At 42.2% G+C, this 26,019-nt stretch overlaps 1 long non-coding RNA gene across 1 annotated transcript; it reads right to left on the reverse strand.

Annotated features, from left to right (window-relative positions):
- Positions 1 to 553: 553 nt before the first annotated feature.
- Positions 554 to 1,193, reverse strand: LOC309487142. The gene is made up of 2 exons (XR_014201784.1): positions 1,103 to 1,193; positions 554 to 858 (listed from the first exon to the last, which is right to left on the reverse strand). It is a non-coding gene; the product is annotated as an uncharacterized lncRNA (long non-coding RNA).
- Between the last annotated feature and the right edge of the window lie 24,826 nt (positions 1,194 to 26,019).

The raw sequence follows: 26,019 nt of genomic DNA on the forward strand, positions 1-26,019 counted from the left end.
GACGCCCAGCTCTTTTAGTGCAATGGGAGTGTGTGTCGCGGCGGCGAGCACACACACATACATAAACACAGTAGCAGAGAAAGGATATAACGCCGGATAGCGCAGCAGGAAGGCAAGGAAGGCGGCGCGGCCAGCGACTTCAGTGACTCGTCCCGCTGAAGGTGCTCTCTTTCAGACGGCGCGGCTTCTTCTCCAGCTCCAGCGATGCGTGTGCTTCGCTTGAAGGATGAAAAATCAGATAATAGCTGCCTGCGAGCGGTATTTATAGGGCTAGACCACGCCCATTTCGGCGGGACGTGACGCAGCGGGCGCGAAGTGCCCTGATTGGGTCTGGCGTCACGCCAGGCCTCGCTCGATAGGCTGCTGCAGTTGCCGCGGAGCAGCCAATAGGCGCGCAAGCTGCCTCGCCTATGTCTGCATGCTGCCGCAACGCGTTTTGCATTATTACAAAATTAAGGATAATTTTTGGCTTCAATATCTCGCAGAAAAAAAGTATTTTCCCCTAGCGTAAGATATCTTACGCAGTACGAGAGACCTCTCGTAAGAGAACTACATGACATTGGCCTTTATTGTTGATGAGTAGCCTACAGCAATACAGCATATTTTATACTATTTTTAACACGTATACAATATTGCCTACATTTAAACTCATGTAAGAAACATTTTCGAAGTAAAAATTAAACATTTAGGCCTAAACATTCAAGTGTAATCAACCGGTCTGTTATCCAGTATCCACCGGATCAGCGCTGATTCCCATCCCGGAGATAAACTCGCCACTGCGGGGGAACTTATAACTTTACACCGCCGTCCTGTGTCACTCACAGCCGAGAGATGCTGCGACGCGACTGACTCCATAACCTGCCAATAAACAAACAGTGACAGTTCTGAGGACATTTTATCAACCAAATTAGTTATATTCATTATCTTTAGGAATATAGTCGTGTGTTTTTTATGCAAGGCGTTACAATCACGTGAAAAGGCAGGCGCGAGTCGACACTCGTTTAAGGTGAGTAACATTGCGTCTCTGTATGTTCTTTCGCATTAAATAAAATGATTTAAAGCACATTAATGATTATACAGATAAAATAAAACATACACACACCTGAATTTCACAGAGGAAATGCACCAATTCTGCGCCGCTGAGAAGAGAAGAGGACTCGGAGAACTGTTCTGGACTGGAGAGAGTGAGAGAGTTCATACAGCGCGCGCTCACGAGTCACTCAACCGTTGAGCTGTCGTCACGTCAGAGGGGAGGAGGAGGGGGGTGCGCATTGTTTTAATGGGCTTTACACTACTTCCTGAACTTCAGCCAGGGGTACGTTCAAGTTCAAAACGGTGCGCAACGTTTTGCTGCGGTTTCCGGGTTGAACGTCATGTTTCCTGGAAACGGCGTGCACCGGTGTGCAACGGGGTTTGAGATACGTTTTCTCTTGTTTGGTGGGTGTGTCAGAACTGCAGTCCAATCAGCAGCAACATGTATATAAAGCACGCGGTATTAAAGTGAACTCGCACAATTGGTTCAAGGAAAGTAATTTACAAATGTGTTCGATGCAGCTCGGTATACGCAACAACTGAGGATATTAGAAGACATGTTTGTCGTAAGTTTTATTGTAAAAATATAGGATATCAACATAATGATGTAGTTGTTTATATTTTTAGCTTCATTGCAAGTGTATGACATTTGGTATAGAAATAAACAATGGTAATTAAGTGCTTTTCCAAAAAATGAGAAAGAAAATACAGGGTATTAAAACAGTATGAACTACAAATAAAGTCAGTATGTGAGGCTAAATAGATGTGTTTTAGTCTGAATTAGGTAAGATGTGTGCTTTCATTTCAGTTTCAGCAATCCCTTAACTCAATTGGGATGTTCTCTTTTGTTCTGGGCGGCAAGTGCAGTAACTGTAACATTGGGCATATTTTGTAGTATTAAACACATATTTATACCGACTTCATCAGGCTCCGAAAATTCTTCACAAAGAACACAAAGAATGGCCTTCTCAGCTGCCATAGTTGCAACTCTTGCGTCATCAGAACAGTGTGTTCAACGCATCACCGTTTCTGTTTGAAAAACGTTGTGCAACGTTTTGTCGGGGCTGAACGCAGCCCAGCTCTTTGTTTCCTGTCTGTCATTATTGGACAAACTGATTAATCCAGGTGTGTCTGATCATTGTTACTGAGGTCAGGCACACCTGGATTAATCAGTTTGTCCAATAATGACAGACAGGAAACAAAGAGCTGGCTGAAGTTCAGGAAGTAGTGCAGCTGTGCATAAAGCCCATTGAGTAAACTTAATTTCTTATGCGTGTTAAATATTAATAATATTGATTTTATTTAAGTAATATTTGTGGTTCTTGAAACAGATTAGTTTAATTATCCATTCTCAAATATGGTGATGGAAATTTCACAAATATATTAGCTCAGTGTATTTTAAATAAATAATTGGTTAGTCAAATACTAAATTCTTTTTGTGAAAAACTTCAAACTTTTTATTAACTGTAAATTTCAGACAAAATTAATTGTTGGAGTTTTAGTCAATTATTTCGGAATGTTCAACTCAAACTATCAAGTAAATGATATTCAGAGATGTTATTAAGTGAATAAAGTTTATTATTTCTGTGATATTTACTAAGCCACTGAATTATTTTTTTATTTTTTTTTAGAATTTTTATTTTATTTTACCCATAAGAATCACTTCGACATTTAGGAAAGTTTTATGTTTGTAGGTTAAGAATAGAACTGCATGTTGTATACCATAGTAGTACTGTGCAAAGTTTAGAGAAATTGTCACAAATGAAAATGAAAACAGGTGATGCAGGATTTAAAATGAAACTATTTATATGTGAAATATGCAACTGTATCTTGTAGAACACACTCTAATAAATATGTGCTTGTGTATGTAGTTTAAATGTTGTGTTTCATCTACACTGTAAAAAAAATCCTGTTGTTTTTACGGAAAAAAAACTGGCAGCTGTGGTTACCAGAACAATACTGTAAAAAAAAAAAAAAAAAAAACCCCTTCAAACCGTAAACATACTTACGGAGTTACATGTAAATGTAACATTTTAAACATTTATATTTAACATTGGATTTCAGTAATATGATATAATGTTAATTTTCTGACCTACTGAAGTATTAATATCTGTTTTGTACCATAGTATTACACTGTCAAAACAACAGTCTCTGCAGTAATGAGTCTTACATGATTAATCAAAGCTCATCACAAGTAGTTCTTCCACAAGAAAGTTAATATTACTATATAGAAGGTGCACAGTGTCATTCACACAAACATTAAACACCATCATGGTAACACACATGACTTTTTAAAAATACAATAAACATTAATTTAACAACATTAAATGTAACATAAAACCCTAATGTACATAACTGATTATAAAAAAACTAAGAAAACTATGACGAAACAGTTTTCAACAAAAATACATCCAATGTGAAGTGTCACGCAGGGAATTGTGGGAATGTGAATTTACGTTTTTTCACTGTAAATTATACAATGACTTGTTCGTTTTTACTTCCAAAAATGTCAATTTAATGGTATTTTACAGTTAAATGACATTAAATGTACCATTAGATCTATCACAGTTATTTACCGTATATAGTACGGAAACTTTCTGTTAACCAATTAACAGTTTTTCACTGTAACATCTTTACAGTCTTTTACTGTTAAAATCACGATCATTTTTTACAGTGTAAGGCTGATTATACAGTATATACAGTAACCATGATTGATTACAGGCATAGGGCTCGACTTAGGACAAGATAAGAACAAGCATGAGTGAAGTACAGCCTTATACTGATTGGTAAACTGCACTGTGTTTTATACATGTCCATGCTGGATTTTCATATTAAATTAGCATTATTTTTTTCCTATGTTTTTACATCATGAAAATCTATATGGCTTCAGTTGTATGTAGGACATATATGATATAATATGATTAAAAAGATACTAATATTATACAATTTATATATGTGTTTTTTGCAGCATATATGTTCTACCAAAAAGACTCAGAAGGATTCTCGAATGAAATAGAATTTATTTTGTGAAAGGATTTTACAGACGAAATAAAAGCAGATGCTCGACAAGCTCCATCTCAGAGTTCTTTGGCGTAGGCCCCGTCCTCCGTCCGGGTCTGAAAGTTAGCTTGTAGGTCCTGCCTGATGATCGAGGCAGGGGCGGAGCCTACCCCCAAAAAGTAAGGAATATGAGATGAATTCCGTACATACCTATGAGGATTCTGAAAAGCATGCAGGAGAATTAGTAAAATAGGGAAGACAATTAGAAAACTTCTTATGTTAAAATCTTTATTGCTTATCTAAGGTGCGGTACTGTGTGTGAGAGATTAAAACTACGAGATATACTGAGATAAAGATAATTGATTAGAAACTTTAAAAAGATCGAAAGTGAGAATGTCACTATATGTGAGCTGAGCTTCTCATCTTCTAAATATGAACAGAAGCCACGACTGGCCGCGAAACTTGAGGTGGAGATTTTAAACGAAGCCTCGATAGGCTGAGATTTTAAGATGCATACATCCTGGGTATGAAGATAGGGAGAAAATAAAAATAAAAGCAAAGTTAAATAGCATATGCACCAGCCCACGTCTTTCTTTAAAAATAGGTCCGTAATTGACCTTACATTTATAAACAATGAGGCTGTCGCCAGGCGACTTTCCGAGGAGCCACAATAGGCAGAGATAACACATTGGGATAATGGCAATCAGGGAAGCTACGATATGCGTTGACACGCGAAGGCTGCGATTGGCCATGAAATACTTGGCTTAGAGTACAATCATGAAAACTTGTTCAATAGTGATGCCTCGATAGGCTGATGCCTCGATAGGCTGAGTTCATGCATCAGAACCGAGATTAGTCGAAAGCTTCAATAGCATTAATGTAATAGGCTACGTTTAGCCATGAAACAATACCAGCGATCGTAAAATTGGTCCATGATTGACCTTATATTTATAATGATAAAGGCTGAAGCCAGGGAGACTTTTCCGAGGAGCCACGATAGGCAGAGATATTACATTAAGATGATTACAATCAGGAAAGCTACGATATGCATTTATGAACGAAGGCCGCGATCGGCCATAAAATATTTGACTTTAGGGTACAATCATGAAAGCTTGTTCGATAGTGATGCCTCGATAGGCGGATGCCTCGATAGGCTGATGCCTCGATAGAGGCTGAGTTGATGCATCACAACTGAGATTAGTCGAAAGCTTCGAAAGCATTAATGTAATAGGCTACGTTTAGCCATGAAACAATACCAGTGATCGTAAAATAGGTCCATGATTGACCTTACACTTATAATGATAAAAGTTGAAGCCAGGGCGACTTTTCCGAGGAGCCACGATAGGCAGAGATATGACATTAAGATGATTACAATCAGGAAAGCTACGATATGCGTTTATGAACGAAGGCCGCGATCGACCATGAAATATTTGGCTTTAGAGTACAATCATGAAAGCTCATACAAGTGATGCCTCGATAGGCAGAGTTCATGCGTTGAGAACGAAATCAAGTCGAAAGCGTCGATAGCATTAATAAAATAGGCCAAGATTGGCCATAAAATGGCAGTAATCGTAGAATTTCAGAAGCCGCGATAGGCTTAGAAATATAGCAGCTATCAGAAACGAAAGTCACGATAGACATAAGCAAGCAGGGATACGAATAACCTTGGAGCGTTGTTATTATGGTATTTTCATCACAGCTATTCTCCATTAAGTCAAGTCAAGTTTATTTGTATAGCGCTTTTCACAATACAGATTGTATCAAAGCAGCTTCACAGTATTAAATTAAAATAATACAACAAAGTTTGTTTCAAGAGGAATTTATTGATTGATAAAATTAAATATCCCCAAAATATCCCCAACTGAGCAAGCCAAAGGCAACAGTGGCAAGGAACCGAAAAACTCCATCAAGTCACCTAATGGTGTCCTTTAATCAATTATGGTATGAGCTGACGGTAAAGAACGAAATAAAGAAAGCCACGATTGACTGCGTGTATAACTAAACAGATTAGCAGCGAAAAGCAGACGTATGATAGATGTATGGATCGTTAACCACCACCAGTAGCTAGCGAAGAAATTTATCTCGAATGTGGGTTGAGAGGGCTTGTTGAGCATTTAGTAGAACTTGCGTGTCGGATCTGGTAGGTCTTGTATGCTGTGGACGACCATCTGCCAAGCATTTGGATAGTGGAGTCGGGAACGCCGCATTCGGCTACTGTTGTTGTGGCGCCGATACGAAAGGAAAGCCCAGTGTATAGATGTGGAGAAAGACCGGAGAATTAAGGAGGAAGCTAGATGAGTTCTAAACCAGTGCTTTTTTTATTGGAAGACCGTTCGGTTATATGAATAAAGGGGAGTATTGAAGTGCGGTCATGCTTTGAGATATCGGACCATAGAGGTATAAGGGAGTTGGGAATTATAGACTTTAGATATAGTAATAACGCCTGATCCAGAAGAATCTGTTTTCGAAAACTTATAAATACATTTAAAAAGGTGGGAGAAAGACGTAAATCGGAAATAGACAAGCCACGAGCCAAATTAAAATGTTTTGAATCAGATGCGAATTCCCCTGATCGCATAAACCCGTAAAACACGGTTAGAAACGCTTTTTCTTGGATGCATGAGCCATGAACGCTGTTAAAACATGGCTACAATCTGAATATGAAAATAGGAAGAGAAAAGACCATTACGGATGGGAAGTAATAAAGGGGGTTAAATGGATTTCACTTTCTGTAATGTTGCTGTTAAAGCACAAACAACATCTGCAAAGTTACAACGCACAAACTTCAAGCATGGAAGACTTAATTTAAAGAGAATGCTTTTTAAGGACTGCAACAACGCTGAGAGGGACTGTGCGGCACTCCCTCTGGATTAGTGCATCACAAACCCCAAAAATCACATAAATCCGCTCCCGGAATGTGATCTATAGCATATTGAAACAGAATGAGCCAATCAATGACTTGAAGACAACCACATAATTCATCAACCAACCATCCGGACATGGGGTCTACATGTTGATGCTTCTTGGGTCTCTCCATCCTTGTCCGACTCGGGTTTAAAAGCTAAAAGTTTTGAAATTGTCTGTGAGAGGTAATCAAAGCTGCACAACGAGCTGTTGAAACTACACCCCCTGTGCTAGGAGCAGCAGCCCGACTGCATCCAAAGGGACAGACGAAAACTATGTGCTTTACTCACCCTCAATAACAATTCCAGCATCGTATATTAAAATATATTTGGGGCATTCCAAGCAAAACCCCTCACATGCACCCTGGGGACACTGAGACACCCATCACACATCGATTTCATAAAACAACCGGCCGTGATCAGGATGGGAAATAAAGAAATCTTCAGTTATATACGGTCTAGCTGGATTGAGCAGAGCGATAATTTACATGATCACTGTTAGAGGAGGCAGGGTGATGGATAAGGGCAGAGCCACCTGAAGACTAAAGTGCATAGCTATGGCATGGCAGGGCAGGGGTCAGGAATGTACTTGCGCAACCGTAATCATGAAATTTAGAGACTACAAAATCTGAGATCAGATATGCACCCTTCGTATAGCTGATCGGATCACTTAATTAGGCACTGAGTGGGCCAGTGTTAACAGACGAGAGAATTTTTTTTTTTTTATATATATATATTTTTTTATTATAATTTAACTGTATTAATTGCTGTTGATTTATGATTGAATAAGAGTTAGTTATATTTACAGAAAACGAGCTGAGATATAAGTAAAATAATGTGCCCCCTTTTATTGGTTGAAGTCTGCAATCATCTAGGTATAAGTCGAGATCTTTCCGGCGCTCGGGAAGTGATTGAGAAAAACATCTCATTGCCGAAACAATAACGAATTCAGAGAAGAGCGTAAAACAAGTTGAATAGCCTATTCATAGGTAGGCTAGTGATCCTTTAAGATGGAGGGCACTCTCGTCTCTCATAATGTTGAGTGAGCAGATGAGGAACGCGAGCTGTAATATATGGCATATACATATAAAGCGATTTAATAACAAAGGTGCTCTTAAGCTTTTTTTAATTCTATTCAGCAACCCAGTTGATAGTATTTTGCAACTGCCCATAATCGACGATGCAGTTACGTGAATCTTTGCATACACTTACCATTTCAGTGAGCTATTCGGTCCTACTGTTTAAAGCGTTACATTATGTTGCGTTGCAGACTGCAGTTTCGGCAGTTTTTATTTTATTTTATTTATTTTTTATATTAAGCTACCACATCACCACATTTGAACTTTACCGCTGATGAAGGGAACAGTAAAGTAGCAAGTTAATATAGGCTACTTACCTGAATGAAGTTTAATCATAGTAAAAGGGGAACTTGAACTTGAAAAAACACTGTGTGGAGATCGACTCTCATGAGATTTAAAGCTGCCACACGCTTGTTTCTTACACAAGTGTGTCGCACTCGCGCATCGCGAAAGTTGCTGAGATCAAAATCAACGATGTGACTTGTGTTGTTATGTTTGGAATCGAAACGCGAGTGAACGCCGGCGTCTGTTTCTGCGAACTGAATGGAAGCGGCAGCGAAAACTTTGCAATGACACCTGCGGGCAACAAAATGGGACGGTAAGATCAGTCTGTTATATTTGATGTCAAGCTGTGATTGGTAGCGTGGAATTATGAATTAATGACGTGGCAGTGAAGTCTTTCTGGTAGAACTTTCGCTTACGCTTTCATTCCCTTACAGTATTCTGTTGGAACATATAAGAATCACAGGAGTTTTTAGCAAACCTTTTCCATATGGGTTACACACACACACACACACACACTGAAGCACGAGTGACGCTAGCCTCGCGCTGTTTTCAGTCTCTGCTACCTCACGATATGATGACATGATGAAATTCATCTCCAGAGACGCTCTGAGAGTCACTTCATGAGCATTTTACTGTTTCATTTGAGAAAAACTATCATCATATCATACACACACAGAAACTCAAAGGTCTTCACGGCAACCCGTCAAAATAAATGTTTGGTTTAACTTGAAGAAATTGACAGAAATAATTATATTAGGCTACTGTACAGTAGATTTAGCTACGTCTCCATGTATTAAAACATTTTTTATAAACAATATTTATGTTTAAACAGCATGAAGCCTTCAATGCTTATACTGTATGCAGGGCTCCAGACTAACTTTTTGCCTTGGTTGCACTGGTGCGCCTAACTTTTTTATTTAGGTGCACCAGCACAAAATTTGGGTGCACCGAAAATTTTTCTCGGCTCGCGTCACCTTTAACGCCACAATTTCAAGGTCACCTTTTTATCACGCTCTATATACATTAATATTATGTAAATGATTTTAAACAAGAATAAGGTGTAGGTAAATAAAAATCAAAAAAAAAAAAAAAAAAAAAAAATTAAAATGCTTCACTGAGCTGCCAAACTAACTATTTTGAGTCTCTAGCTCAGGCGCGGTATAGCCTCTACCTCCGTCTCTGAGTCGGATGCCATCTCTGACGAAAGACCAGGGCTTGGCATCTTACCAGGGACTGGGGAGAATGGTGGCTGAAGTAGCTTCATGTCTGGGCTGTTGTCGGAGCATTGACCGGGGAGTAAAGGGTTTTAACGGTATTCCTACTCTTACCGATACTGCTTATCGATCCGGTACTTTAACTGTATTCTTATCGGTTCTTTTTGTTTTTATATATATATATATATATATATATATACACATATACACACATATATATATATATATATATATATAGGCCTATATATATATATATATATATATATATATTAGTCTAAAAAGAAATCTAATAAAGTAATCAAATGTAAAATAACACTGCATAATTTTTCATAAATAGATTAATGCTTAATAAAGCTGAAGTTATTCTTTCAAGAGCTTTGTAGTGATTTTTCTCTTGTTGTTTGATTCGCAGCAATGGCGCAGTCGTCCGCATGTTTACTAGACTGCGGCCCCTTTAAGACCGAGTGCAGATCTGCTACTGATCTGATGCACCATATTCTCCCAACTATTTCCATAACTACGTCCATTTAAGACATAAACTGTTTTTAGTGAATCTCCAAGCCGGTCATTTTGACATACTTTTGTGTACATTTGATCGTTTAGACACGCACATTAAACCCAAAGTAGGCTATAATTTGCTTGTCTCGGTTTCGGTTTCGGAGCGCGCGCCGCCTTGCGAACAACATCTCTTGCGCAGATTTTGTGCTTTTAATAGCTCTTTTAATTATTTAACGTGTCTCGCAAGTTAGCAACAGTAGCTAGACTGCATTTTACAACAATCACCGATCGTGCTGATTCTGTCGTTAGGTTTGAGTTTTAGGGAGAAATGACAGTGTAATGCTGCGAAGGGAAGAAGTTGCACTAGATAGAATGCGGCTATAGTTTTTAATGGTTTTACCTCAATATATTATTTTTTATAATCTTTGGAAGCCGAATTCAAAATCAGACTAATATCACAGACCTTAAGTGTAACCATGCTACGTTTGAATGTTTAATTCTGTCCTCCGTCATCACTCATTAAGCGTGAGAGAAGAGTGTGAGTTCCCATGAGTGTGTGAGTTCCGTCAAAGGAGAACAAACACTTAGTTCGTGGAGAGGCAGTGGATGCGAGGACGTTAGGTGCACCGGTGCGACCTAGGAAAAATTTTAGTCGCACCCTTACAAAATTTGGTCGCATCTGCGACCAAATTGGTCGCACTCTAGAGCCCTGGTATGTATTATATACTTATGATCACCGTCATAAATAATAAAGTCACTGAATTGAATTTAATATTTTTTTCAAATAGTTAAATAAAATAGAAAAATAGCTCCAACAGATTTTGCTGTGGTACCGAAATTGGTACCGAGAACCGTAAAATGTTAATGGTATCGGTACCGACTACTGGAATTTTGGTATTGTGACATCCCTAATAGTAAGCATGTTATTGTTGCATAAACTTTACATTGTAGCAACTAGTCAAACTGGTGCCAGACTAAAATGTATGTAATATATATATATATATAGACAGAAACAAACATGTTGAAATGTGAACTAGACAGGCAGGCTACCTTTCAATGCTAAATTTATATACATGTACGACACGAGGATGTTTTTATGTTTGCTAATAAAACACAGCATGATATAAAAGTAGGCTAGTATGAGTGTTTACTCTAATATGGTGAATATAAAGTTTAGACCAGTGTTTACTGTTAAATACTGTGTTTGTGAATATCTGCTCAAACGTAAATATATATATATATATATATATATATATATATATATATATATATATATATATATACACATATATATATAATGTGGTAACAATGTTTCATAGTTTGGAGCGGCTCGATCACTTCAGTAAATGTTCTCTGCATACGCAATGAGTTTGAGTCACTCGCGCTGTGCGTTTGAAAAGCAAAACGCGCCAAACATTAGGCTTCATGTTTTTACTCCAATCTCATTTCAGAACGTCATAACGAATGTAAACATTTGAAGTAACATATGATAATCCATATTTTTTTCTCTAGTGTAGTGTTACTGAAGTGTTCTTTTTTAACGATTTATAGGCCGCCTGCCATAGGCTATTGTTATTATTATTTTATGCAGCCTTACACATATATGCCTACCAGGCACAACAAACCTGGTGTTCATTATATATATTTTGTAAATTTTAAATCGTAATTTTAATCAGAAAAATCTCAAATTTATCCCAAAATCGTGCAGCCCTATAGTTTCTCTTGATATCAGCATGTTCACAGTTGTTTCATTTTTTACAGGGACCAGATGCCACTGATGAGTCCTACTGACTTCAACATTCACATGAGTCTCTGTACATGAACTTGATAAAGTGACAAATCAAACACCATGGAAATGAAAGGTATGTACGTTTCAGGAATGGCACAAGGTGTGTGACTGTTCAAGTCTCTGTCTTTAGATCAGTGTGTTCAATAATGTGATTTTGTTGTCCTTTGTTGTGTATTTTTGGATTATGTTGTGTTGTAAATAAATCCAAACAATCAGAAAGCCATTCTTTTTTAAATCTCTCCTCATTCTTTGTGCAAGGTTCCTCATAATGATAGGGCCTGATAGCACCTGATAGGGCCATTAGGGGAGGGTCTTTGTCTTTCTCAGGCGTGAAACACATCAATATTCATGATGAATAAAGCTCCTCGCATAAAGCTTTCTTACACAAAACATGTCTTACAAATTTTCAAAAGTCATGTTAAGAAATAATCAGTATGGGTTTCATGACCTTATATCAGTGATAATTTTTTTTTAATTATTATTATTATCTCAAAACTACACACTTTTACTCACATGTGTACAGTCTGGTGCAGAAAGTGGTGTTGGTCTATAAAGCTAATGTTGCCCTTCATGACGACTGTGAGGGTCGATCCGTTCAAATTATATTAAGCCTTAAAGTTCCCTAGTTCAGTTAGGGACACATTGGGACACTCACCTAGTTCAGTTAGGGACACATTGGAAGCAAGATGGCGCCAGTGTACCCGGCTTGCCGTCTTTCTCGTCGGTCTCACCCATGGTCTCACCTTGTTGTACCTGTGGTACCTGTTGTACCTGCTGTTCGTCTGGCATCAGTACTGTTTGTTTTATGCATGGTGTTGCACTGGGACCATGTAGTCTCAGTGCTGACCTACGATCGTCAAGCTTTGGTCAACATCCAAAGCCGTATGGGAGTTTACCGCGGTTTTTGTCCTGCTCTGCATCCTCGCTGCCGATCCTCGTTCAGTCAACCTGTGGTGGAGTGCGCTCGCTGGCTTCCTTGCTGCGTTCCTGCTCTAAGGAAGCGTCGTAGGAAGAGGGGCAGCCGTGGTGGGGTTCGAGTGAGAATCAGACGGGCAATCAAATCTTCAATGGAGTTTCCCTTGGATACCATGAACCTGGAGGATCTTCATCTGATGTGGCGCTCATGGGAATATAGATATGCTTTTCATCTTCCTGTTTTTCCGGACTCTTCTCACTCATCTATTTGTTCTCCTTCTCCGCAACCACAAGTAACGTTAATGTTACGGATTCGCCGGAGAGGAGTAAACTGTCAAAATCTACGTCAACTGGATTTTGTTCATCTGGATTTGCCTCAGTCATCGCAGCCTCCATTGAATATGGCCCTAGTTAATGCTAGATCCATATGCAACAAAACTTTTATCCTAAATGACTTTCTAACCAGACATGACCTGGATATTTTATTTCTGACGGAGACCTGGGCCAGCGCCGGTGAGTTGTCTGTCTTCGAGGAACTTTGTCCGCCGAACTGTTGTTTCATTAGTACCCCAAGGTCTGCTGGTAGGGGTGGTGGCGTTGCTATGGTTTTTAAACAATCACTTAAAATTCGTACAGTCTCTGTTCAGAGCTACTCGTCATTTGAAGTACAGTGCGTAGCATTACAGTCTTCTTCCTCTGCTCTGCTCTGCGCTCTCATCTATAGGCCACCTAACTCTGACAGTGCTTCTATAAGTGACTTTTTAGAATTTTTAACTTCTGTTGTTCTGTTGTATGATCGTATGTTATTATTGGGTGATTTTAATATTCATGTTTGCTGCCCCGGTCGTTCCTTGGTTTCTGAGTTCTGTAATGTTTTGGACTCATTTGGATTTATGCAATACATGAATCAACCAACACATGTCCGCGGTCATACACTTGACCTTATTATGTCATATGGGATCCCTGTAGATAATGTATTTATTGAAGATGCTTCCTTCTCTGATCATAAGCCTATTATTTTTACGATTCCTGTTGTGAGTTCAGCCTTGGTTAAGAAGTCTGCAAGCTCTTTTTCTCGCTTTATAAACCCTTGTACCGCCTCTCAGTTTAGTGAGAAATATCTAGCTAATACTATTGAGTCGTCGATCTTGAATGCTGAGTCTTTCTATGGCCCTGACGATATACTTACTTTGTTTTACGCAGCTTGTTCTGATATTTTAGATTCGATTGCCCCTTTGAAGATGAAACAACCAAAGCAAAAACTTTATTATTGGCTGGATGACAATGCTCGTTCGCTCAGACAGGCTTGTCGTAAAGCGGAGAGGAGGTGGAAGCGCGATCGGTTAACAGTGTCATTTGAGATCTTTAAAGAGTGTCTGACTATGTTCCAGAATGCTGCTAAGTTAGCTAGATCAAAATATTTCTCAGAATTAATTGCTAAACACATCCATAAACCTAAGATTTTATTCTCTACAATAAATTCAGTAATTAATCCAAGTTGCCAATTTCACGGGGAAGCCTCGGCAGAACTCTGTGAGAAATTTTTAAAAAATTTTGCTGATAAAGTGGCATTTATTCGTCCATCCTTCACTTTACATCTTTCAGATCAGTTTGTGAATTCGTTGGCTAGTCCGTTTTTCTTTTATAATTTTCAGCACGTCTCTTTAACAGAACTAAATGACCTGGTTAACAAGATGAAAATATCGACCACACCACTTGACGTCATTCCATCAGAGATTTTAAAAGCAGCTTTTCCTATAATCGGCCCCAGTGTTCAAGTGTTGATTAATTCATCTTTGAACACTGGGGTAGTCCCAAATAATTTTAAGCATGCGGTTGTTCAGCCTTTGCTTAAGAAACATGGTTTGGATGAGGGTTGCTTGAATAATTTTCGGCCTGTCTCTAAGTTATCATTTTTATCTAAACTTTTAGAAAAAGTCGTGTTGTCTCAATTGAACCTGTTTTTAAATACAGCCAAGTTATTAGAACCTCTTCAATCTGGTTTTACTGCCCATTATAGCACAGAGTCTGCCTTGCTAAAAGTGCTCAATGACGTTTTAATTGCAGTTGATGCTGGTAAAAATGCTGTATTGATCCTACTTGATCTTACAGCTGCCTTTGATACTGTTGACCATAATATTCTTATTAGGCGTCTAGAGCATTCATTTGGTATTAAGGGTATAGCCTTGAAGTGGTTTAGTTCTTATCTCAGAGACAGGTCCTTTTCTGTGGAGATAGGCAATTTCTCCTCATCTACTACCACTACTTTTAGTGGAGTACCTCAGGGCTCCATCCTGGGTCCGCTTCTTTTTAACTTGTATATGCGTCCACTGGGGGATATTGTTAGGAAGCATAATATTAATTTCCATTTTTATGCTGATGATACACAGCTGTATCTCCCTTTGAAAGCCGGCGAGTCCATTCAGACCTTGATGGATTGTATTCGGGACATTAAGGAATGGTTATCGATTAACTTTCTCCAACTTAATGAGGACAAAACAGAAGTTATTGTATTTGGCCCACCAAAACTGAGAATTAATCTCACTAAGGAACTGGTTAACCATTTTCCCTCAGTTTCCTCTCAAGTCAGGAACCTGGGTGTCATTCTTGACTCTGAATTATGTTTAACCAAACAAATGAATTTGGTTGTAAAAAAAAGTTTTTATCAGTTGCGGTTAATTTCCAAACTAAAATCATTTTTGTCATTCTACGATTTGGAGAAGGTTATTCATGCTTGTATTACTTCTCGCCTGGATTACTGTAATTCCTTGTACTTGGGTCTTCCTCAGTCATCACTTGCTCGACTCCAGATGGTCCAAAATGCAGCTGCAAGGCTGTTGACCGGGACAAAGAAATACGATCATATTACCCCAATTTTAGCCTCGCTTCATTGGCTCCCGATCCATTTTAGAATTCAGTTTAAAATTCTGTTGTTTGTTTTTAAAGCTCTTAATGATCAAGCTCCCTTATATATTAGAGATCTTCTTACTCCTCTTGCACACACTAGATCTTTAAGATCTTCAGGCATGGCTCTTTTATCTATCCCTCGCTCTCGTCTAAAATCTAAGGGAGATAGAGCCTTTGCTGTTGCCGCCCCACGTCTATGGAACCAATTGCCCCTGGACATCCGCCTTGCACCTTCAATTGCTATTTTTAAATCTAAATTGAAAACTTATTTTTATTCCCTGGCATTTTAATTATCTCCTGATGCTGTTTCTGTCTGTTCTGTTTGGTTGTTTCTCTGTTTTACTCTATTTGTTTTTACTTTGTTCAGCACTTTGGATAGCACTGCTATGTTTAAATGTGCTATATAAATACAATTTACTTACTTACTTACTTACTTACTTTTACATACATGCTGCTGACATATTATTGTAGAAGAGTTTGTGCTGAATACAGTTCTGTCAGGACCACTACCGTCAAATATGATTGACAATTAGCATACAGTTTGGATTGGTGGTATGGTTCCGTTCTGGGCGAGAACTCCCTGCGCATCCATGCAGCCTAGCATGGATAAGAGCAGGGAGAGCAGCAATAATCCCCCTTGGGGTAAACAGAACAGAACCGACATGAAAATTTGCAAATATATTTAATTCAAGATTTTAAAGTACAACATTATTCGATAATTATTCTGATTCAAGGGGAATCAGAATGTCAAATCCTGACAGGGCGAGAGGAGGAGCTGGGGATGGAGGAGGGTAATTAGCTCCTGAGAAACGCGATAGCTGCTGCTGATAATACTGAAGGAGCTTATATGTATATGGTGTCGTATTACTATTGGTAGATGTGGATCAGCTGAGGGTCAGCTGATGCGAGCTTGACTAACGTGACCTGCCAGAACTAACGCTACGCTTGATTTCTGTCAGGACCACTACCGTCAAATATGATTGACAATTAGCATACAGTTTGGATTGGCGGTATGGTTCCGTTCTGGGCGAGAACTCCCTGCGCATCCATGCAGCCTAGCATGGATAAGAGCAGGGAGAGCAGCAATAATCCCCCAAAACAAAACCATATGCCAATATCCCCCAAAACCAACTGACAGCGCAATCTGGATGCTTTTGTAGTTACCTGAGTGAGCCAAGGCAACAAGCATGTTGCCAATACCTGAAAAGCTTGAGCAACAGCATGCTACCAACAATTCCAGAAAGCCTTAAGCAACAAGCATGTTGCCCTTACCTGGATGACCTAAACGAGTAGGTTGCCAATACCCACATAAGCCATAGCAACAAGCATGTTGTCAATACCCGAAATGTTCAGCAGTAAACATGCATATTGCAATGAATGACATACCACCTGAAATGAAGAAGTGAAAATTAGATCTCAAAATGAATCAGCTGCTTGCTTGTTGTATATCCGCAGTCCAGTTCCAGTTTCTTTGAGTGACGCCTGTGAGTTAGAGATGAGAGATGGAGATTTAATTTTCAATTATCTTTTTCATTGGAAATAAGTACTGAAGTACACAATACTGAAGTAATCCTGGTGGAAACTTCTGGTTTACACAGAATTAGCAACACTGAATTAGAATTAGCTGGATGGTTTAATGTAATAAGCGTGATGCTGATGCTTGGATACATTTAGTCACAAATATGTAGATTTGACTAAATTCCAATCACTAGACAAGTTATTTGTTGACGTGTACTGCGTACACTGTAACCTGTCAATTATTTCATAACCTTGTTATACTTGGTTGTAGTTTACTTCTGTAGAAAAGAGAACAATTATAAAAAATTATATATACACACATTTTGTTATTATATTTTTTACACACTACCCCCACCACGACTGAGGCTGATAGAATGGTTACATCCTGATGTTAGAGGCAGGGGCGTCGGACTGGGGGTAAAGCCAGTACTGATTACCAGGGCCCCAAGGGGAGAGAGGGCCCTTGAAAAGTCTGGAATATATTTTATTTGGAACATGGGGGCCCATCAGGACTGCCTATACATAGGGCCCGGGATCTTGTGCTACGTCCCTGGTTAGAGGCATATGTTGAGCACTATAGATCCAATCTAATTGGGGAAGCATCACACCAAGCTGGAGCAAGCAAGGACACATGGCAACAAGCGTGTTGCTGTAGCCAATTTAACAATTGTATGGGATCTATTGGGGGAAGCTTACACCCCTAGCGGCAGCAAAATCTGATACAACAAGCATGTTGTATAATCGCAGAACTATTGCTAAAACTAGTGTAGTTTGGCAGGGGAAGCCTACACCCTACAGCAATAGCTCTGACTAGCAGCAACAAACTAATACAACAAGCATAGTATGTAAATCACAGAACTACTGCTTAACTAGTGTAGTTTGGCAGGGGAAGCATACACCCTACAGTAATAGCTCCGACTAGCGACAAGAAAACTGATACAACTAGCATGTTTGTATAACCATAGGACTAGTATTAAAACTAGTGTAGTCCGATCGGAGAAGCATACACCCTCTAGCTCTGAGTCTGATGCAGTGCGCAGCTAAGCAATGACATACAGTGTGCTTCCTCATTAATGAACATGATTACTGCTCCCGTCCTACGGATTCCTTCGGCTGTGGAGGTGAAGATGACGACTCCCATGATTCCACACTCCTTCACAGGACCATCAAGCTACGATGTTGTTAGTGTTGAATACCAGACCTCTGCGGTGAATGTACTGTGTATTTTGCACAAGTATGTTACTGATATCTAGATAGCTTTAGCCGCAAGCATGTGGTAACTTTAACACATTATGTTGCAATAATCAGATAGAATAAAGAACAGGCATTTCCAATGCAACCAGATAGCATAAACAACGCTTGATTACTATAGCATGCTGCTGAGGACAGTATGCACAAGCCGAAGTAACAAGCTGTAACGTAAAGACGGGTCAGAATGCCAGCTCTCCTTGATCGAATTAACTTACTGGGATCTTCACAGAACACAAAGACCCCTGTTCTCCTTGATAGCAAGAATTTACATGATTAACTTACTGACTTTCCAATCAACAAACAGGCTCTGTCCTTCCTCTACTGTCTACAAACAACAGATGGTTTTGTCATCTCAGTTACTCATTGACTGCCATTTGAATACGCTCTCTTGTCTTGAATCAGCAAAACACGAAGTTTACTACTCCACGGGAAGTCATGAGGGGCAAGGCGCCGCAATGTCGGCAATTTCGCAAATCCCCTGTGGGTTCCTTAAGACACTGATTTACACCCAAACACTGATTTACACCTCAGAACAAACAAGACAGTGTCTAACCAAAAGCCATGCGAGTGGAAAACGCACGTACACACATTTACACCCTCACCCTCCCCGGCTCGGAAAGCCAAAAGTTCAACGCGTGGTGTGAACTCTGTGTGACACCACACACACACACACACAGAAACACACGCAGGCCCCACCACGTGTGATCCAAAATCCTTGTATAAAATATTTTAAATGTATTTTCGTGATGTGTATGATCCCCTGTCCCAAATATTATGCCTATGTAGTTTATTGGCCTGTAATCACTCTGTGGTGCCCACAATTACAAGAAATGATGTACCTCCTTGATTTTAGATATTAGAACTGTCATTCGCGGTATTGCCGTGTTCCACAAACCCCAACGATGCTGAATCTTTAACACAAAATATCAGAGAATGCATTGTTTTATTAAATACCAGTGTTATTAAGTTAGGGACGAATTCATCGTTTCAAAACCCCGCGGAAAGGGGAGCGTATAGACCTCGAAACGTCAGGAGGTGGGCCCATACGTTGTTAAAGACGATTGGCCCACGTACGTGAGGGAGGCGTGAGTTTAGCCCTTTAAAATTGCGCGCCCCTCTCCTCTCATTGCAGTCCGCCAGAGAGAGAAAGACGACACGCCTCCTTCCCTCAAGGAAGTTTCGCTCGCTTTTATTTTCCTTTTATTTCCAAGTCTTTTCGTAGAACTACTATTACTTCAGTATAGTCTTCTGAAACCAACCCACGAAACCAACTTAAGGCTAAGATAATCTTTGCTGAGTCTTCGCTCGCTTCAAGTCGCCATAGCAACCAGAACGCTGTGACCACGTGATCCAGGTGCCTTTATATCCAACACAGACGAACACACGCACAGAAGGCCGATCTTCCAAACAGAGTAACGTAGATCTTTTAAATTTGCAATATTACTGAGAAACGTTGGGGTTTTGTGGTGTATGACTAAACTGTTTCTATCTCTCTCTCTAAATTCTCTTTCACACACACAAACATACACCTTCACACACACACATACTCTCACCCACGTGTGCCGAGACAAACACACTACCACGTGCTCACGGAGCCGCTGACACACCCACCTTACAAACGCTACCATCTCCACATCTCACACACACACCTAAAATCATTCGTATCTCAACTATTAGTTTCCTCTCGCTGAGTTTCTCTCTCTCTCTCTCTCTCTCCCAATCTCTCTCTCAAACCTTTTTATTTTGTTGTATTTCTGTATTACGATCGTTATATTGCTTGTTTTGTTTATGCATTTTTATTCATGCGTGATTTAAAGTAATTGTGTAATCGCTAGCTTGTTTAAATAAACTTTGTTAAATCATTTGAATTAAGTTTGCCTTTTTGTTTCAAATTCTGAGTCCCTGATGAGTGCAGATTTTACCTTATAAGCTCTACGATTGGTTTTATTCTTAAAAGAAACCTAAAATTGTCTAAAACACGAAGATAATTATCTTCTTTGTGGCCACAAGAAAGTGTTATCTATCAGTGTTAAAGACGCCCGATTTCTGTTCATAAATTATACACTCTGTCCGCCGGACGGCCAGTCTGCATGATAAATGAACATTCTTCAACTTCTACCTCAAATTCCCCCAAATTGAGTAAATTCTACCCGTCTCTATCAGTGTCACGGTTGTTGAATGCATTGTTTCCTTCTTGCCTCGTGTCGTTGTTGTTTATGTGTGAGTGGGCGTTGTCCCGCTCACGTGTCTGTCAGCGCTCCAGCTGATCATCATCATCATCAATCACTGTTCACAGCTGCTATCCATTTCCATTCCCTATATATACTCACACCATTCTCTGTTCCAGTGTCGGATTGTTTGTTGAGGTCCTGTGTTTGCCGTGTCTGTGTTTCCCGTGGAGTTGCCGTGTCTTTGTTCGCCTGCCGTGTCTTCCTGCCGTTCCTGTTCTTTGTCATTGGGCTCACCGCACTCCAGCACCGGGATCGGGATTCTTCACCGTCACAGCACCAGCGCACCACAGACCATCAAGTCCCTGCACGAGCCTGAGTCGCCGCCCTCCGTTGTTTCTGAATTATTTGTCTGACCCCTTTGAGCTTAATAAACACTTTTGAGAACCTGCAACTGTTTCCAGTTTTGTCCGACCATGACAGAACAATCCGACCAACCCATGGAAGCAGCAGGTGCCGCCGCCGCAACAATGGATGACTTTGTTCGTGCAAGTATTCAAAGGATGGACGCTCAGGACCGTCATCAAGGGGAAGCGGCGCGCGCGATTCAGGCTCTCGTCACGCAGGTGTCCGAGCTGACCCAGCGTTTTCAACAGCTGCAACCTCCCGCTGCGCCAGCCGCACCGCCCGTCCCTCCCACACCACCGATGCCCGCCTCCCAGTCGGAACCTCGCCTTCCGACTCCTGAGCCATACTCTGGTGAGCCTAACTTTTGCCGGCCGTTTTTGACTCGATGCGGCATGCATTTTGCACTCCAGCCCCGGACATTTGAGAAAGAGGAGACGAAGGTGGCATTCGTACTCACTCTACTGACTGGGAGAGCGGCACTATGGGGGACGGCGGTGTGGGAGAACCAAGAACCATGCTGTTCCTCGTTCCAGGAGCTCTCCTCGGAGATGAAAAGAGTTTTCGACCGCGCGGTCGCGGGAAGAGAGGCTGCCAGGGTCTTGTCTGATCTACGCCAGGGAGAACGATCTGTTTCAGATTATGCCATTGAGTTCAAGACCCTGGCGGCCGAGTGTCGCTGGAACGAGGAAGCGCAGTGGGATAGGTTCCTGCATGGGCTGGCCGACCGCGTCCAGAGGGAGATCTACGCCCTGGACCTACCCCCCTCACTGAATGAACTCATCGATCTGGCGCTGAGGGTGGACGCCCGACTAGCCCGGGTCGGACCACGCGCTCCATTCAGCCTGCCTCGTGGGGGGGTGGAACATCAGTGGTCCAGCGGCATGGACGCGGCCGGTCCCTCCGATCCCGAGCCCATGCAGGTGGGTCGAGCTCGACTTTCCCGGGAGGAAAGGGAGAGGCGGAGATCCCTTGGCCTTTGCCTGTACTGCGGGGGAGCGGGACACTTTGCTAACAACTGCCCGGTAAAAGGTCAAGCCCGATAGTAAGCATGAAGCTACTATCGGGTGGGATCTCCGCCGAAAAGTCCTCATCTACATCCACCATCCTCCCGGGAAGACTTAGATGGTCTGTCCACGATCATCACTGCACCGCACTGGTGGACTCTGGGGCCGAAGGTAATTTCATGGATCGCACCTTTGCACTACAGTTTCGAGTCCCACTCAGAACACTTCCCCAGAGAATCACCGTACATGCACTCAATGGACAGTCACTACCAACCATCTCCCAGGCCACCGAGAACATTACACTCATCACCTCAGGGAACCATGCAGAGACAATATCTTTCTACATCACGGACTCCCATCACACCCCCATTGTCTTGGGTCACCCCTGGCTCCATCAACACAACCCCCGCATTGACTGGAAACAGAGAACCATATCAGCCTGGAGCACTGAATGTCATAGTTCTTGTCTTGTGTCTGCCTGTTCTGTTGTCTCTGTTCCTGTGTTGCAGGAGGAAGCAGTGGATTTATCAAACGTGCCCGCGGAGTACCGTGACCTGAGGGAAGTGTTCAGTAAGTCAAGGGCTGCTTCTCTCCCTCCGCACCGTCCCTATGACTGTGCTATAGATTTACTGTCAGGTAAGTCTCCGCCTAAAGGCAAGATTTATTCACTCTCGGTTCCGGAGAGGGAGGCTATGGAGAAATATATTTCTGATTCTCTAGCATCCGGGTTCATCCAACCTTCCTCATCTCCAGCGGGGGCGGGGTTCTTTTTTGTGGGGAAGAAGGATGGATCGCTGCGACCTTGTATTGATTACCGGGGGCTGAACAACATCACGGTAAAGAATACTTATCCTTTGCCGCTGATGTCTTCAGCCTTCGAGAGGTTGCAGGGAGCATCCATCTTCACAAAGCTGGACTTACGTAATGCTTATCATTTGGTCCGTATCAGGAAGGGGGATGAATGGAAGACTGCCTTTAACACCCCTAGGGGGCACTTTGAATACTTGGGCATGCCCTTCGGTTTGTCCAACAGTCCCGCAGTCTTCCAGGCACTCGTCAATGACGTGCTGCGAGACATGATCGATCAGTTTATTTATGTTTACCTGGATGACATTCTGATTTTTTCCTCGTCTCTCCAGGAACACGTGCAGCACGTCCGACGAGTGCTCCAGAGGTTGCTAGAGAATGGGCTTTTTGTCAAGGCGGAGAAATGCGCTTTTCATGCACAGTCGGTTCCTTTCTTAGGACGCATCGTGTCGGCTGAGGGTATGCGTATGGATCCTGACAAAGTTAAGGCTGTGGTAGAGTGGCCAAACCCAGATTCCCGTAAGGCCCTACAGAGGTTTCTGGGGTTCGCCAATTTCTACCGGCGTTTTATTCGCAACTTTAGCCAACTAGCCGCACCTCTGACTGCCTTGACCTCCCCCAGAACTGCGTTCAGGTGGTCGGAAGCAGCCGAAACTGATTTTTCCAACCTCAAGAGCCGCTTTGTTTCGGCTCCCATCTTAATCGCCCCTGATTCCTCACGTCAGTTTGTGGTGGAGGTCGACGCGTCAGAGGTGGGGGTAGGCGCAGTTCTTTCACAACGCTCACCCTCAGACAACAAGATGCATCCATGCGCGTTTTTATCCCATCGCTTATCTCCAGCTGAACGAAATTACGACATTGGCAACAGGGAGTTGTTGGCGGTCAAGTTAGCCTTGGAAGAATGGCGTCATTGGTTAGAGGGGTCCGGGGTACCCTTTATCGTCTGGACGGATCATAAGAATCTGGAGTACATTAGGTCCGCTAAAAGGTTGAACTCCAGGCAGGCGCGGTGGGCACTTTTTTTCGGCCGTTTTGATTTTACCCTCTCGTATCGTCCGGGTTCCAAAAACATCAAACCCGATTCTTTGTCGCGTATTTTTGATCGATCCGAACTCGCACCTACTCCCGAGCGTATTTTTCCTGAGACCCTAATTATCTCTACGCTCACTTGGGAGGTCGAATCGAGAGTCAAGAAGGCTCTAGAAGGGGTAACGCCTCCGATCCGGTGCCCACCGAACCGCTTATTTGTGCCGGAGGAACTACGTCCAGACGTTATTCGGTGGGGCCATTGTTCTAGTCTAGCCTGTCATCCAGGAGTTAGTCGCACCCTCTATTTGGTCAAACAACGATTCTGGTGGCCGCTTATGGCTCGCGACGTTCACGATTTTGTTTTGGCTTGCTCAGTTTGTGCTATTGGTAAGTCGTCTAATCGACCCCCAGATGGGTTACTCCAACCGCTGTCGGTGCCTTCGAGACCCTGGTCCCATATCGCTCTAGATTTTGTTACCGCCCTCCCACCCTCCCAGGGTAACACGGTAGTTTTAACCGTGGTGGACCGATTCTCGAAGGCAGCCCACTTTGTTCCCTTGCCCAAATTACCCTCAGCCAAGGAGACAGCGGTTGCAGTCGTTAATCACGTCTTTCGGTTACATGGCCTCCCGACAGACGTGGTTTCCGACAGGGGTCCCCAATTTGTGTCCAAATTTTGGCGAGAGTTTTGTAAGTTACTGGGGGCGACGGTCAGTCTGTCTTCCGGGTTTCACCCTCAGAGCAATGGTCAAACTGAGAGAGCCAACCAAGACCTGGAGAGAACCTTGCGATGTACGGCTGCCAGGAATCCTTCCTCCTGGAGTCAGCAACTGCCTATGGTGGAGTACGCCCACAATTCGTTGCCAGTGTCAGCTACGGGCCTATCTCCTTTTGAGTGTAGTATAGGATACCAGCCACCGGTCTTTCCCAGTCTGGAATCCGAAGTCGCGGTCCCCTCCGCTCACGCCTTTGTCCAGAGGTGTCACCGCACATGGACAAGAGCCCGTGAGACTCTCCTCCGTGTGCGGGCGCGCATCAAGGCCAAGGCCGATCGCCACCGGTCTAGGCCTCCCGTATACGTCGTCGGTTCCAAAGTGTGGCTTTCTACTAAGAACATTCCGCTCCGCTCCGTATCCAATAAACTGGCTCCTAAATTCATTGGCCCGTTTTCTGTCACCAAAATTGTTAGTCCGGTGGCAGTCCGCCTCAACCTCCCTCCAGTGTACAGGAGAATTCATCCGGTATTCCACGTGTCCAAAATTAAACCCGTTTTTTTTTCCCGCATTAATCCGCCTGCCCCGGTTCCCCCACCGCCGCGACTCGTAGATGGGGAACCATCCTATTCGGTCCGTCGCATTATGGACTCTAGGCGGAGGGGACGCGGATTCCAGTACCTGGTGGACTGGGAAGGTTACGGTCCGGAGGAGAGAAGTTGGGTTCCAGCTCGTGACATCCTGGATCACTCTCTGATCGATGATTACAATCGACAGGTAAGGGAGTCTGGGAACGCCGTGAGGCGTTCCTAGAGGAGGGGGTACTGTCACGGTTGTTGAATGCATTGTTTCCTTCTTGCCTCGTGTCGTTGTTGTTTATGTGTGAGTGGGCGTTGTCCCGCTCACGTGTCTGTCAGCGCTCCAGCTGATCATCATCATCATCAATCACTGTTCACAGCTGCTATCCATTTCCATTCCCTATATATACTCACACCATTCTCTGTTCCAGTGTCGGATTGTTTGTTGAGGTCCTGTGTTTGCCGTGTCTGTGTTTCCCGTGGAGTTGCCGTGTCTTTGTTCGCCTGCCGTGTCTTCCTGCCGTTCCTGTTCTTTGTCATTGGGCTCACCGCACTCCAGCACCGGGATCGGGATTCTTCACCGTCACAGCACCAGCGCACCACAGACCATCAAGTCCCTGCACGAGCCTGAGTCGCCGCCCTCCGTTGTTTCTGAATTATTTGTCTGACCCCTTTGAGCTTAATAAACACTTTTGAGAACCTGCAACTGTTTCCAGTTTTGTCCGACCATGACAATCAGTGATTATTACAAGTAATTGTGTAATCGCTGATACAAGCCGAGGTTTTGACCTATTCCCTATTTTGAATAAATTAATTTATGAAAGCAACAGATGCATATTCACATTGATGAATATTACCGCTAATTTGAGCTAATTAATTCCCCAACACAAAGTCATTGTTGTTACATAAATATTGGTTTTT

This window comes from Leuciscus leuciscus, assembly GCF_965113295.1.
Source record: "Leuciscus leuciscus genome assembly, chromosome: 22".
NCBI classification, from domain to species: Eukaryota; Metazoa; Chordata; class Actinopteri; order Cypriniformes; family Leuciscidae; genus Leuciscus; species Leuciscus leuciscus.